Source organism: Notechis scutatus, chromosome 3, assembly GCF_049901735.1.
Source record: "Notechis scutatus isolate UNSWTSFEM ecotype Mainland chromosome 3, rNotScu1.2, whole genome shotgun sequence".
Taxonomy (NCBI): domain Eukaryota; kingdom Metazoa; phylum Chordata; class Lepidosauria; order Squamata; family Elapidae; genus Notechis; species Notechis scutatus.
In genome coordinates this window covers 24,464,138-24,477,219 of record NC_142011.1, presented here as the reverse complement: position 1 = coordinate 24,477,219, position 13,082 = coordinate 24,464,138, and the positions used below count along the sequence as shown (strand labels likewise).

Sequence of the window (13,082 nt, the reverse complement as noted above, 5' to 3'; positions counted from 1 at the left end):
ACAGACAAGGTTCTTCCATGTTTAGTTCTTATGGGGTTGCACTGCCCCAAACAGACCTGGTATGCAATCTGTGAGCCGTCGTAGATTTGTAACTCCTGCTTGAAGAACAGGTGACAGCTGTGGCAAGGAGAGCCTTTGCATACCTCTGGATGATGCACCAATTGCACCCATACCTGGATCAGGAGGCCCTGTCATAGTAACTCATGCCCTTGTAATCTTCAGGTTAGACTACTGTAACACTATATGGAACTGTCCTTGAAGACCATTCAGAAACTCCCAACTCATGCAGATTGCAGCTGTGAGGGGAGTAAATGGTGCCAGATAAACGGCACACATAATACCAGTCCTGCATAAGCTGCTGCTGGTTACCAGTGTGTTTCTGGGTGCAATTCAAGGTGCTGGTAAATTACCTATGAAACCCTACATGCTTTGAGACCAGGGTGTCTGAGGGATTGCCTTTTTTCAGGAGTCTACTCATCCAACTAGGTCAAGCAAATTCAAATTCAAATTATTTTATTGCAGGTCACAAACAAAACAGAGGAGAAAACAGTTTTCAATTATCCAGAACACCCAAAAACAAATAAGGAGGAATGATACATAGAAAAAATATGCTAAAAAGCTTCCTTCTTATTATTTAAAACTAACTTAAAATTTAGAATTATAGAGCCCTTGATAAATCTGAGGAAGGTATAGGACAGTAGCTGACTTTTTTTAAAAATGACTGATGGGTAATGCTGAGGCAAAGCCTTTCCCTACTCAAACAAGTTCAATTGCTCTTCATCAAATTTTGTATGCCACCATACTGAACCTGGCAATCTGATATGTTATTTCAGGAGTAATATCAGAAAGTAAGAATTACTTATATTGCTAGCCATTATATCCTGTTTACTAGCTAGGAATGAGGGAATTGGAGTATTTCAGGATGCAGTGTAAAACTGACAGTACAAAAGAACACGTTCAATAATTTCTACTTGTCCTGAGACACAAGGGACACGTATAAAGGGTACGATATCTTTTTGTATCTTCTAACCAGAATGGCTGAATGTAGTACATTACATCAGGCTAAGGTCAAGGCCTTTCTCTGGTTGGGAACTAGGTCCAGCAGAATGGGCATGCTGCAGATCCTATCAGCCAAAGAATGTCAGCTGGTGGGGACCAGAAGCTGTGGTTTGGCTCTATGGAACATCTTTCCTTCAGAGATCAGACTGGCCCCAACTCTGTTAGCTGTTTTGTAAGGCCTTAAAGAAACTGGCTATGTTCCCCAGCCTGGGGTGCTGAATGTGGCCAAGAGCCCTGTTTCCTGGCTATATTGTTAATGGGCCAAATATCTTGCTCTTATGTCTGTTGAATTGGATGTTCTCCAGCACGACGATTGGAGAATCCATGGATGGGTTGACACATGATTTTCTGCCTGGAGACTGAGTCCAACTGTTTGTGCCACACCCTTCATCAACTGTCACTCTCCCCAGTTCACTCGTAGTCTTGCCCTAGAAGGTTGTGGTAAAAGATTGGCTCGTAGTTCTCCGGATAGAAAGAGTCTGTGGTTAAAGCTGACTTCTTGTAGTTCAGGTTAGCTTCGTAGCATTTTAAAATGCTATGGAGTCAATTTTTTTTCCTTTTCCTTTTTCTTCTCTGCTTCTTGGTCTTCGTTGTTATTTCCCTGTAGCCACTGCTTGCTGCCAGCCTCGCATAACGCTAAAGGGAATAGTTTTCCCCTGCGGGGGCAGCCGCCACACGCCTGGGACACTCTGAGCCCAGCTGTCTTTTTTTTCCTTTTAAGTCAAGCTGCTTCTCAGCTGTTTTTTGTGGACTTTTTCTTTCACGGTAACAGCGCGGCTTAGCGGTTCCTGGCAAGCCACTTTTTTAGCTTGCTGTCTTGATTGACAAGTCTCCTTGGGGTCTCTAGTCTGTTTTGCCTTTTGTGATTCTTTTGTTTTTTGACTGAGCTCTGAGAGAAGCGTGGTTATAGGGGTCTCTGTGCTTGCTGCCGCTTTGCCCATTGCATCTTAGCCCTAGTTTTTGAAGGGAGGCAGCACTGCCATTTTTTTCTGCAGCCCTTTTAACTGGCTGCAGGCAGAACAGCTACTCCTTTCTGGGCTAAGGGAGCTGTCAAGATGGCTGATCAGATTCTGATGGCTAACAGCATGGCTGGGCAGGGAGATTCTTCAGCTGCTCCCAGAAAGACCAGATCCAGGAAAGGCAGATCAGCCAGTCAAGATGCAGCTGACAAGATTAGAGCCAAGGCAATCAACTCTAGGAAGCCGACTAGAGCTGAGGAAAAAGATGCAGACAGGAGAATGAAGGCTCTGGAAAAACAAATGTCCAGAACTCAAAAGAAGACTCAACAGGAAAGTATTCCAGCTTCTGTCTTAACTGAAACTGGCTCCTCCCCACCAGCCAGCCTCCCAACCTACTGTTGCAGTTCCTTTGAACTGGTCCCCAGAGGGCGATAGGGATTTTTTTTTCCTGGTTTTCCAACTGAAAGTTTGCAACCTACAGAGCAGTTTCCTTTTAACTGCCTAGCAACAGGGATTGAGCCTCAGGTTAGGGGGAGGGTTTTTACTCCTGAGGCGACCTTTACACCCACCACTGTACAGCCTCCGCCCTGTAGAGCAAGGTCTATCTGAGGAACTCAAATTCCTCATTTCTCAGGCTCAAGGTGTAGCCAATACTCTTCACCTCGGAAGCCGTGCTGCTTCTGTTACGTCTGAGCTCCCTGCTCAGATGTCACATCACTACATGTATCCTAGGGAAGCTGAGCAGGTTCATAGGGCCACCTCTCCTACCCATTCCCTCAGAAGCAGACCTTCTGTTATAGAGGAACCTGACCAAGTGGAACAGGGCTTCTCTGATGATGACTTGGACTTGGTACCAGATCCTCCCCCATTTACTGGGCTGTTTCGCCCAGCATTGTTTAAGTCCCTCCTTCATAAGGCCAGAGCCACAGCCCAAATTGGGACTAGTCTGCCCACAGTGTCAGGTCCTTCGGTGCCTCTGGTATCTGATAAGGCTGTACTTTCTGAACCTGTGGTTATACAGGAGGACATCCCCTGCCCCAGGCTTTTTACTGAGGTAGTTCATAAGCAGTGGCCAACTGGGCACCTTCCCCAAGATGGGAGGAAATGACAGGAGGCATTTTAATATGGCTCCCTCTTTGTCTAACTCCTTAGAGTTGCCTTCGGTGGATGATCCATTAGTCTTCCTAGTTTCTCCTTCAGCTGTCTCTGGGGACATTGCTGAGGCCATGAAAGCTGAGGACAGGAAGGCAGAATTAAATTTCCGCCACACTCACCTTGCCAACGCCTGGGCAATTAAGGCAGCCACTGCCACCTCCTTTTTTGTTAGGACATCCTTACTTTGGCTTAAGGAGTTGCAGGTGAGGATTCCCTCAGAGGAGACATGCATACACCAAGCTGGTGGCAGCAGCCGAGTTTTCAGCGGATTCCTCCCTTCATGCTGATCGTTTCTCTTCTAGGGCCCTCGCCTCTAACATTGCTTCTTGCTTCCTTTTATGGCTCCGCCAATGGCAGGTGAATGCAAAGACAAAATGGAGTTTGGCTTCTGCGCCTTACAAGGGGTCCCAACTCTTTGGAGAGGCCTTGAACCCATTTCCTACCGAAAACAAAGACAAGCGTAAGTTCTTGTCCGCTATCACGAGAAGGGCAGATAGGAGAGCTTCTCCCTATGGTTGTTGGTTTCCCTTTCATCCACAACACACGGGCACCAACCACTCCCAATTTCATCATAGCTTCCCTCCCAGATCTGACCGTCAGAATAGGTCTTCCTTCAGGGAGAGATTCAGGCAACAACAACCTCAGGCCAAGCGGGCCTTTCGTGGGGGTGGGGGGTGCCCCTTTCATCACTTCAAGTGACTGCCAGAGCTCTGCCCCTATTGGCGGGCGTCTAACCTTGTTTGCCCACCAGTGGGAGAAGATTACTTCAGACTTGTGGGTTCCGAACACTCTAAGATTCGGCCTAACTCTGGAATTTTTCTCCATTCCTCCAAGGCATTTTGTCCATTGCCCCACCTCCAGGAACACCACCAAGAGAGATCTCATGGACAAGGTGATCCAACACCTCCTGGAAATCCAGGCCATCGAGCCAGTCCCAGAAGATCAACGGGGGCACAGATTCTACTTGATTGTCTTCCTCGTTCCAAAGGCCTCGGGGGATGGAGACCAATTTTGGACCTCAAAAGGTTAAACATCCATTTGACGTACAAGAGGTTCAAAATGCACTCTCTGCAGTCAATCTTGGATGGCATCAGAGAGGGCAACCTCCTGTCATTGATCGATTTGACGGAGGCTTATCTTCACATTCCCATCCATCCCCGGCACCGATGGTACCTCAGTTTCTGTTACTCGGATCTGCACTTACAGTACAGAGCTCTACCGTTCGGTTTAGCCTCAGCTCCCAGGTCATTCACAAAGATCCTCGCGGCACTGGCGGCACATCTCAGATCCATCCCGGTGCATCTCCAGTGCTACCTGGACGATATTCTTATTCAATCATCCTCGCCCCAGCTTGCTCAGCAGGATCTGGAGACTACAATCCATGTTCTACAGGAACACGGATTCTCCATAAAATTTTCAGAAAAGTCATCTGACACCTACCTCTCGACTGCTCCATCTAGGAGCAGTGATAGACACCAGGCTGTGTGAGGTCTATCTATCCCAGGAATGACAGGACAGTATCAAGTCCTTGGTCACTCAAATCAGGATGGAACGTTTGGTTCCATTGGCAGTTCTGTCTCAACTCCTGGGAAAGATGGTCTCATGCATAGCCATTGTTCCTTGCGCTTGATTGCACCTCAGAACTTTGCAATGGTTCCTTCTACCATTCCAGAGGAAAAGGAGCAGCAATTCCAACGCCAAGGTCAGGGTTCCATTAGAGATGCTCAGATCCCTCAGGTGATGGATGTCCCCAGCAATAGCCGGGGGACACTATTCAAGGAGCCCAGCAGTCTGACCTTGACCTCAGATGCCAGGGTCTTCGGATGGGGAGTCCATCTCCAGCAGCAGCTGGCTCAAGGACAGTGGTCTCAGGCAGACCTGATGAACAACATCAACTGGCTGGAGCTCCGAGCCATCCACCTTGCCCTTCATCACTTCGAAGCCACAGTAGAGGGACAACACCTATTCATCTTGACAGACAATGTGGCTGCAAAAGCGCATATCAACCACCAGGGAGACACCCACTCGAGGTCTCTCATGTGTCAGGCGGACTACCTATTTCTCTGGGCAGAGACTCACCTGAGTTCCATCAAGGCGGAACACATCTCGGGGTTGGCAAACCTGCAGGCAGACTTTTTCAGCCGGAGCACGGTGGACCACTCGGACATCTTTCAGGAACTGTACAGGAGTTTCGGCCATCCAATCCTGGATTTATTCACCACCCCGACGAACTCTCAACTGCCCAGATACCTCACGAGGTTTCCAAGCCCTGGAGCAGAGGGAGTCAACGCCCTCCGCTGTGCATGGCCCAGAGGCCTGTTGTATGCATTTTTTCCTGTCCCCATTATACCCAGAGTAATCAGGAAACTTCTTGTGGAGCAGGCTGAGCTCTTGTTGATCGCACCCCATTGGCCCAGACGGCCATGGTTTACAGACCTCGTCAGTCTCTCTGTGTTTCAGCCTTGGAGAATCCCTCAAGACAGGATCTCTCTCAGCCAGGGGTTCTTGGTCCATCCAGAGCCTCAGTGGCTCCAGTTGACCGCCTGGCGGCTTCTGACGAGGGACAACTTTTCAAGGAGGGTGATACAGATGATTCAGGCTTCCAGAAGGCCTTCCACCAACAGAATTTACAATTCTACTTGGAAGGCATTCTGTAGTTGGTGTGTCAGGTCAGATCTGGATCCCACAGCAGTTTCCATCCCTCAGATCCTGGACTTTTTGCAAGAGGGTCTGGATAAAGGGTTAGCCCCTAATACTATCCGAAGACAAGTAGTAGCCTTGTCTTCAGTATTGACTTATGGGGACCTAGACTCCATAGCGCACCATCCGGTGCTGCGCTCCTTTTTGAGGGGGTGGTCAATTTAAAGCCACCTGTTCTTCACAAGTATCCAACCTGGGACTTAGCTAAGATTTTATACGTGCTTACCTTACTACCCTTCGAACCTCTCAGGTTTACTAGTCTGTGGTTTTTGTCTTTTAAGGTCACCTTTTTAGTCGCCATCACATCGGCCAGACGAATCTCGGAATTGGCTGCTCTCTCTGTGAGAGAGGAACTCTGTACTTTCCACGCAGACAGGGTGGTTCTCCATCTGGATCCCTCCGTCCCCAAAATCAACTTCTGGTTCCACCGGGCCCAGGAGATAGTGTTGCCAAATTTCTGTCCAGGTCCTTCCTATCCGCTGGAACAGAGATGGCATTCTCTGGACACGAGAGACTTACACAGGTACATAAAACGGACTTTGCCTCACCGAAAATCTGAATCACTGTTTCAACCTTCCTCTCTGGGTTCAAAGGACACTTCATCGACCATAGGCCGCTGGATAAGGGTGTGTATTGCAAAGGCCTATGAGACACAGTTGATTCCGGTCCCCAGACAATTAGCCGCCCACTCTGTGCAAAGCGCCACAACCATGGCTGCATGGGTGACGCAGGCTTTAATTGAGATCTGCAGGGCGGCGACATGGTCATCACCATCTCCCTTTGTGTGCCACTATAAGTTGGACACCTTTGCCTCAGCTGATGCTGCCTTTGGGAGGAAGGTGCTTCAGAGAGTGCATGTAGCTAGGGGGACTCAGGATCATAATCCCCGCCCATAGGGACACCAGGCTTTGGTATGTCCCATCCATGGATTCTCCAATCGTCGTGCTGGAGAAAGAGCATTGTCTTACCTGAACGCTTCTCATCACAACGATGGAGAATACATTCCCTCCCTGGGATGTAGTCAGGTCCTTCGTCTAGCGAGGACAACCGGAGGAGCCAATGCAACAGAAGAGTCCTACAGAGTGCCGCGCCTTCATCGTGAACTGGGGAGAATGACAGTTGATGAAGGGTGTGGCAGAAACAGTTGGACTCAGTCTCCGGGCAGAAAGGCATGTGTCAGCCCATCCATGGATTCTCCATCGTCGTGATGAGAAGAAGCATTCAGGTAAGACAATGCTCTTTTTAATGTTTTCACTGGTTTTACTGTTTTTATTGTTTTAATTTAAAAAAAATCATTGAAATATATTTTCTGAATTGTAAGCCACCCAGTTATTCATTAAGATGGGTGGCCTCAGAAATTGAATGAATGAATGAATGAATGAAAGACAGAAGGAAGGAAGGAAGGAAGGAAGGAAGGAAGGAAAGAAAGAAAGAAGAAAGAAAGAAAGAAAGAAAGAAAGAAAGAAAGAAAGAAAGAAAGAAAGAAAGAAGCGTTTTCCTAGAACTGTGTGGCTAGTGTGTGATCCCAAAAAAAGATAGGACGCTTGGGTAGCTTGATCCAAAGTACCTTTCCAATTTGAGTTCTAAGAGCTGCATATCCCTAAATACAATATACTTTGATTTTTTTTCAGCAAAGCATTTGACAAAGTATTCAATGGCATGCTGATCAGCAAGCTAATTAAAAGTGGGCTAGATAGCATGACAATCAATAGATGTTTAGATCCCCTAGTGTACTTAAAAATCTTTAGGAAAGAGGAACTGCCTGATGTTAAGCTAGGTGCTAATTTTATAATATATGATTCCTATGCAGTGAAATGGGGATACATTTATGCCCCCATTTTATATGTTTTATAACAGTAGTATGAAACAGAACAATAAATGGTTGATTTTGAATACAGAACCAAGAAATGTTAGTGCGATGAAGTTATAGCTATGTAACTAATGTAAATGATTAATTTGAGTGATTAATCATAAAAATTTAAAAAGTACATGTGGAGGATAACCAAAGGAAAGCAGAAGACATGAAAGATATGATTTAAAATCTATCTGATATGCATTGCTTTTATTGTATGGTTCAGTCAGTGATAAATGAGGGACAGTGTATGTTTACCTTGTCTAAAATGTCAAAATACCTTGAGCTAGCACAGTGCATTCAGAAACAGAATGCTGGATCAAATGCCATGCCTTATTTTGATCCAGAGATGTAATACTGAAGGTTCTTACAAATGAATGCAGTTGTATCATTTAAACCTCCAAAATCCTCCATAAACCCCCTTCCATCCATAGCTTCTCAGAAATTTTGTAGTAATGTTTATTATTTTATTACTATAAGTAGATGAATTATTTCTTATTCTCCATAAAGTTTTGTAAATAAGCAACACACAAAGAATTCCTAGATTTAGAGTATGGAAATTGTTTAATTGACTGTAGTTGAATATGATTATAACTTATTCTTGGTCCATTCAATCCGAGGTCCTTAAATTTCTTGAGCATGAAAAACTTCTTAAATAAATCTTCAGCCAAATTGTAATATCAGGTTAGTATCAAGACCTGTCTTAATGTTTAGAGAGGAGTCAGAATGCACTCTGAAAATCAGACTCACTTATAAAAACTGTAAGATGACAAAGGAGATCATGAAAATAGTGCTTTAATAATGCGAGATATATCATCATCCTCAAAAAATTCACTAAGATATATTTTTATTCAACAGAGATAGTAGAAATGCAGAACAAAACCACATATTTTGACAAGATAAGAACTTGATTTTGTTTTATGATCCAGATTGTGTATGCTTGGCATTATATGTTCTATTTTGAACAGGAACACAACTGCTCTTAGTTACTGAAAGTGTTAGAATGATGTGTCCTGTCTTCAACATTAAAGGGATAGTTATTGCAGAAAACACTGGCAAACTGCTCTGAATACAAGAGTTGTGTACTTTGGTAACATTACCTCATTTCTTTCAAGGAAAATTGTTTTCTTAGCTGATAGACTAAAAGGGTTAGGGTAATATATGAAAATATGTTGTAAGCATTAATAACTTGTAATGTTGCTATGTCTATTATAATAAAAATGTGAAAAAGAAAAAAAATACCTGTCTTTGTTGCCAATCCTAATAGTTTTACCATTTCTTTTTTGCTGATCTATTGGACAGAGTTCAATACCATAGAGCAGTGGTGTCAAACTCCATTTCATTGAGGGCCGCATCAGGGTTGTGTTTGACCTTTGGGGGGGCTGGGGGCAGCATGGCCAGGGTAGGCATGGCCAGCTCGATGTCACTCATGTCAGGGGGCACCTATGGTGGCACGAGTGCTTTGCCCATGAAAACAGGTTCTTGAGGTCTGTTTTCGGCCACAGTGGCTTCCTGCAACCCTCTGCCAGAGAAAACGGAGCTCCAAGGCACCGGAGGCTGGTCCTTTGCTGTTTCCCTGAGGGTCGGATCCAGCCTGCGGGTCTTGAGTTTGACACCGCTGCCATACTGCAAGGGGAATCTCGCTCCATAAAGAAGGCTGAAAAAGGTTTTGACATTGCTTTTAGTTGGAGGAAATACCTTTTTTCAATTTAGTTTCTGCCTTGCTTGAGAGAGCAACTAATACTGATTTGATCTACCAAGTTTTGGCAGATCTTCACCTCATCCATCCATTTCCAATCACTCTTCTTGGGAGTAAAGTTCATCTGAATATAAAAATGTCATTGGTGTTAACAGTAATTTAAACTTGTATACAGCTTTTCGCTGGGCTTCTGATAATTACCTTTAAGTTGCCTTAACAGAAACATCAGTTTTGAACATCTGAATTTCGAATAAAATAATAGTGTACCCTTTTATATATTTGTATATTTTTAAATATTTCCAACAAGTTATGTATTAATTTTTTAAGAACAGTCTGTTTTATATAGTGCTTCTAGTGGCTGGCCTACAGTAAATCTGAAGCAGGGCTACCAAGATGGTAAATGACTGGTGACTAAATCCTATGAGGAATGGCTAAAAGACCTAGTTACGTTATATTACGAGAAGCTGGAAAGGGGATATGATATGATAGCTGTGCTCAAGTTGAATCTAGAAGGTTCAGACGTAATGTATTCTCGTTTGCTCCAGAGGTAATGGGATTAAAGCTCAAGGATGTAGATACAGAAGAAACATTAGCAAGATCTTGACAGTGAGAGTTATCAATCAGGGGAAACCAGATGGAGTGATTCTTTCCCTTCACTGGAGGTTTTCAAAAGAGGTTGAACTTGAAATAACCTCTTAGGTTATTTCTGACTCTATGTTTCTGTAATTCAGTAGTTCAGAATAAATAAGATATTAATAGAAACTGCGACTGTAACTTTCTGTAACACATTAATAGTCCACCTTCACTATAGGATTTAATAATATACCTTGTAGAAGTTGTGACATAAAACAAATTAAACTGCATGTGAAACCTTATAAGGGATATAGAAAAAGAACTTGTCAGTGTCTTTGCCTATCTTGTTTTAACAATAGACTTATTCAGTGTTGTTATAAAGCAGCTGATACAAAAGCTACCTTATGCTGAGCAATGGATTATAAAAACTAATTTTGCATGTTTTCTTATTTTTTAAATATCCCATTAAGAGTTATTAATAATTAATAACTTAATTAATTATTAAATTAACTTAATTTATTAATGAAATTAAATTAATTTCATTAATACAACCCAAATTTATGTTAGAAAATAGTAGTTTAAGATGGATTAAAAAAAATCAAGTAGGATCTAATGGGATCCTCTTGAACATATAAAAAGCCATGCTGTTCCTCCGTAGGTATTTCTTATTTTACTTTCTGCCTCAGTTGGTCTCAATTGAAAACCTATAAGCTTGGCATGTTTCTCCCTATATCATGAGGCATTTTCATGAAAATTTGGAGGATTTTGGTGGGGAGCTTCATGATCGGATATGGTGTGTGTGCAATGGCTATTGCATATCTGTCCAATTTTGTATATGCACTATTGATTTTGTTTAACATATCTTTTTCATACAGGCATGATATTCTTCCGATTAAAATCGGAATTCCGATTTTTTGGGGAATCGCCCCCCCCTTTCCGCCCACCCCTTCTTCTCCTCCTTCCCCTCCCCTCGGAGGCCCCGAGTCAGGAGTTGCTGGCGCGGCTCCGCGCGGCTCCAGTCGCGTTGCCTCAGGAAGGGAAAGGAAAAAAGGAAGAGCCGCGGCAGCGCTTTGCAACGGCAGCAGCGGCTCCTGGTTTTGCCTTTCCCTTCCCGAGGCAACGTGGGACTGGAGCCGCGTGGAGCTGCGTCGGCGGTAGGAACTCCTGACAGCCCCAGCCGGATACCTGAGCGGAGCCCGGGCGGTGCGAACGGAGGCCGCTGAGCGGCAGGAAAAGGGAGCTGGGCCAGCCACAGACCAGTGCAACACGCTACCGCCCGGCCCTGGCGAGGGAAAGCAGCGGGCGCTCCCCGGGCGCGTGGTGGGGGGTCTCTTTTGGCCGGCCCCGATTTTTTTTTCAGAGCGGAATATCATGCCTGTTCATATATTTAACAACAACTGATAATATGTAAAAAAAAATATATAGCTGCCTTGTACTGATTAGGCCACTCTTTATTTAGCTCAGTATCTTCTATGCTAAAATGGAAGCACCCACTAGAGTTTCATTTGGCAGTTAGAAAAGAATAGAATAACAGAATTGGAAGGGACCTTGAAGGTCATCTAGTCCAACCCGTTGCTCAAGCAAGTCTTTCCTATTTTTTTTCTGGAGAGTTAGAATTTAAACCTGAAAAAGTCTACATACAAAGCAGAGACTCTGTTTCAAAGCTGTTCCTTTAATGCAGATATATTCATGTATATTAGGGCAATGATTAATGGGTCCAGAGTTTGTTGACTGGAACCTCCTCCCCCATATCCATGGCTGAGCTTATCACTACTTCAAACTTCAATTTCAGCTTTAGCCTCAGTCTCATGTCTGCCTTGTAATAGTTTGGAATGTACTTTTGGGAGACAAACAATATAAGTTGAATAAATATTTCCTCTTTCCTTCTTCAATTAAGAATTGCTACTTGATCAAATTTGGATTCCAGTTCTCACCCCAAGTGATGCTCTTTAGTAACTTCTAACACCTTCACATCTTGACAATAGTGTTCTTTACACAAGAAAAACTAATTCTTGGGCAGCTATATATCAAATCACCTTAACATGAAGAAGACCACCACAGAACAGGAGGTAAGAGAAAAGAAAACATCTGTGTATTCACCAGAAGCAGCGCTCGTCCTTTGTAAATTGTATTTGTAGTATAATTTTGGACTGCATCTTGAATCTCCTGTTCCAGTCTAGCATATCAAGAGGCTGAGTAACAAACACACATATACCACAAATAGGCACAATAATAACATTTACCTTGTATGGCTTTCCTAACTATCACGATCATGTTTCAGACACTGGCCTGCTTTTTAATGTTTACAAACTGAAAAAACCCTTGAGGAAAAATATTTTAATTATTTCTAAAATATATACATTAGAAATACTATGAATTCCTGCTTTTGTTCCTTTGCCCCAGCTCAGCAATATAAATAATCTGATATTGAGGAAAGCAGTAACTACAGTATATATGTCATTCTTTACAGTTCATTCATTAGCTAAGGATGCCGAAAAGCAACACTAATTTTTAAGTCACTGTATCATTTATTTATTTCATCAATCAATCTTGCCATTATTATTTTTTATAATTAATTCAAGAGGATGAACATATCTGATACTCCTCCTTCCTCCTAATTTCCCCCAAACAACAACTCTGTGAGGTGAGTTGGGTCAAGAGAAAGTGAATGGCCCAAAGGCCTCCAGCCAGCTATATGATTGGTATTAGATTTTAAAAGGAAAGCTACGAATGGGAAAATTATAGCTCCTTAGAGGAGAAAAAGAGTCCAATCTGTTTTATCAGAAGCTCTGATATAGACCCTACAATTCTGGATCCTGCTGGGTAGCAACTGTAAATGTTACATTGCAAATGGTCAAGCAGAGTATAATTTGAGTAAGACTCTAGCAAATATTAATTTATAATAAGACAAATCAATGGAATATTTTAAAGCATCCTACCAATCCCTATATACAGATCTGGTTTTCCAGTGTTCTTATTTTGTAATGTGATATTGAGTATTCAGAATTTTTCATATTACTCCTGGATTCCATGTGTTCATTTAGCTGCTGTGATCTGCTAAAATAATTTGGGCGATACCTCTCCT

General features: G+C 43.4%; 1 protein-coding gene across 4 annotated transcripts in view; it reads left to right on the top strand.

Moving 5' to 3' along the window:
• The window catches only part of NCOA3 (nuclear receptor coactivator 3), a 132,904-nt gene that overhangs the window by 63,502 nt on the left and 56,320 nt on the right, over positions 1-13,082 (top strand). Inside the window, exons 1-2 of one of the 4 annotated variants that reach the window (XM_087959303.1) lie at positions 8,693-8,815; positions 11,895-12,066. The exons of 2 other annotated variants lie outside the window; for them this stretch is intronic. The gene's annotated coding sequence lies outside the window, so the exon portion shown is untranslated. Of the gene's footprint in view, positions 1-8,692; positions 8,816-11,894; positions 12,067-13,082 lie in introns of those variants that run through there. One more of the 4 variants, XM_087959301.1, reaches the window with a different exon arrangement.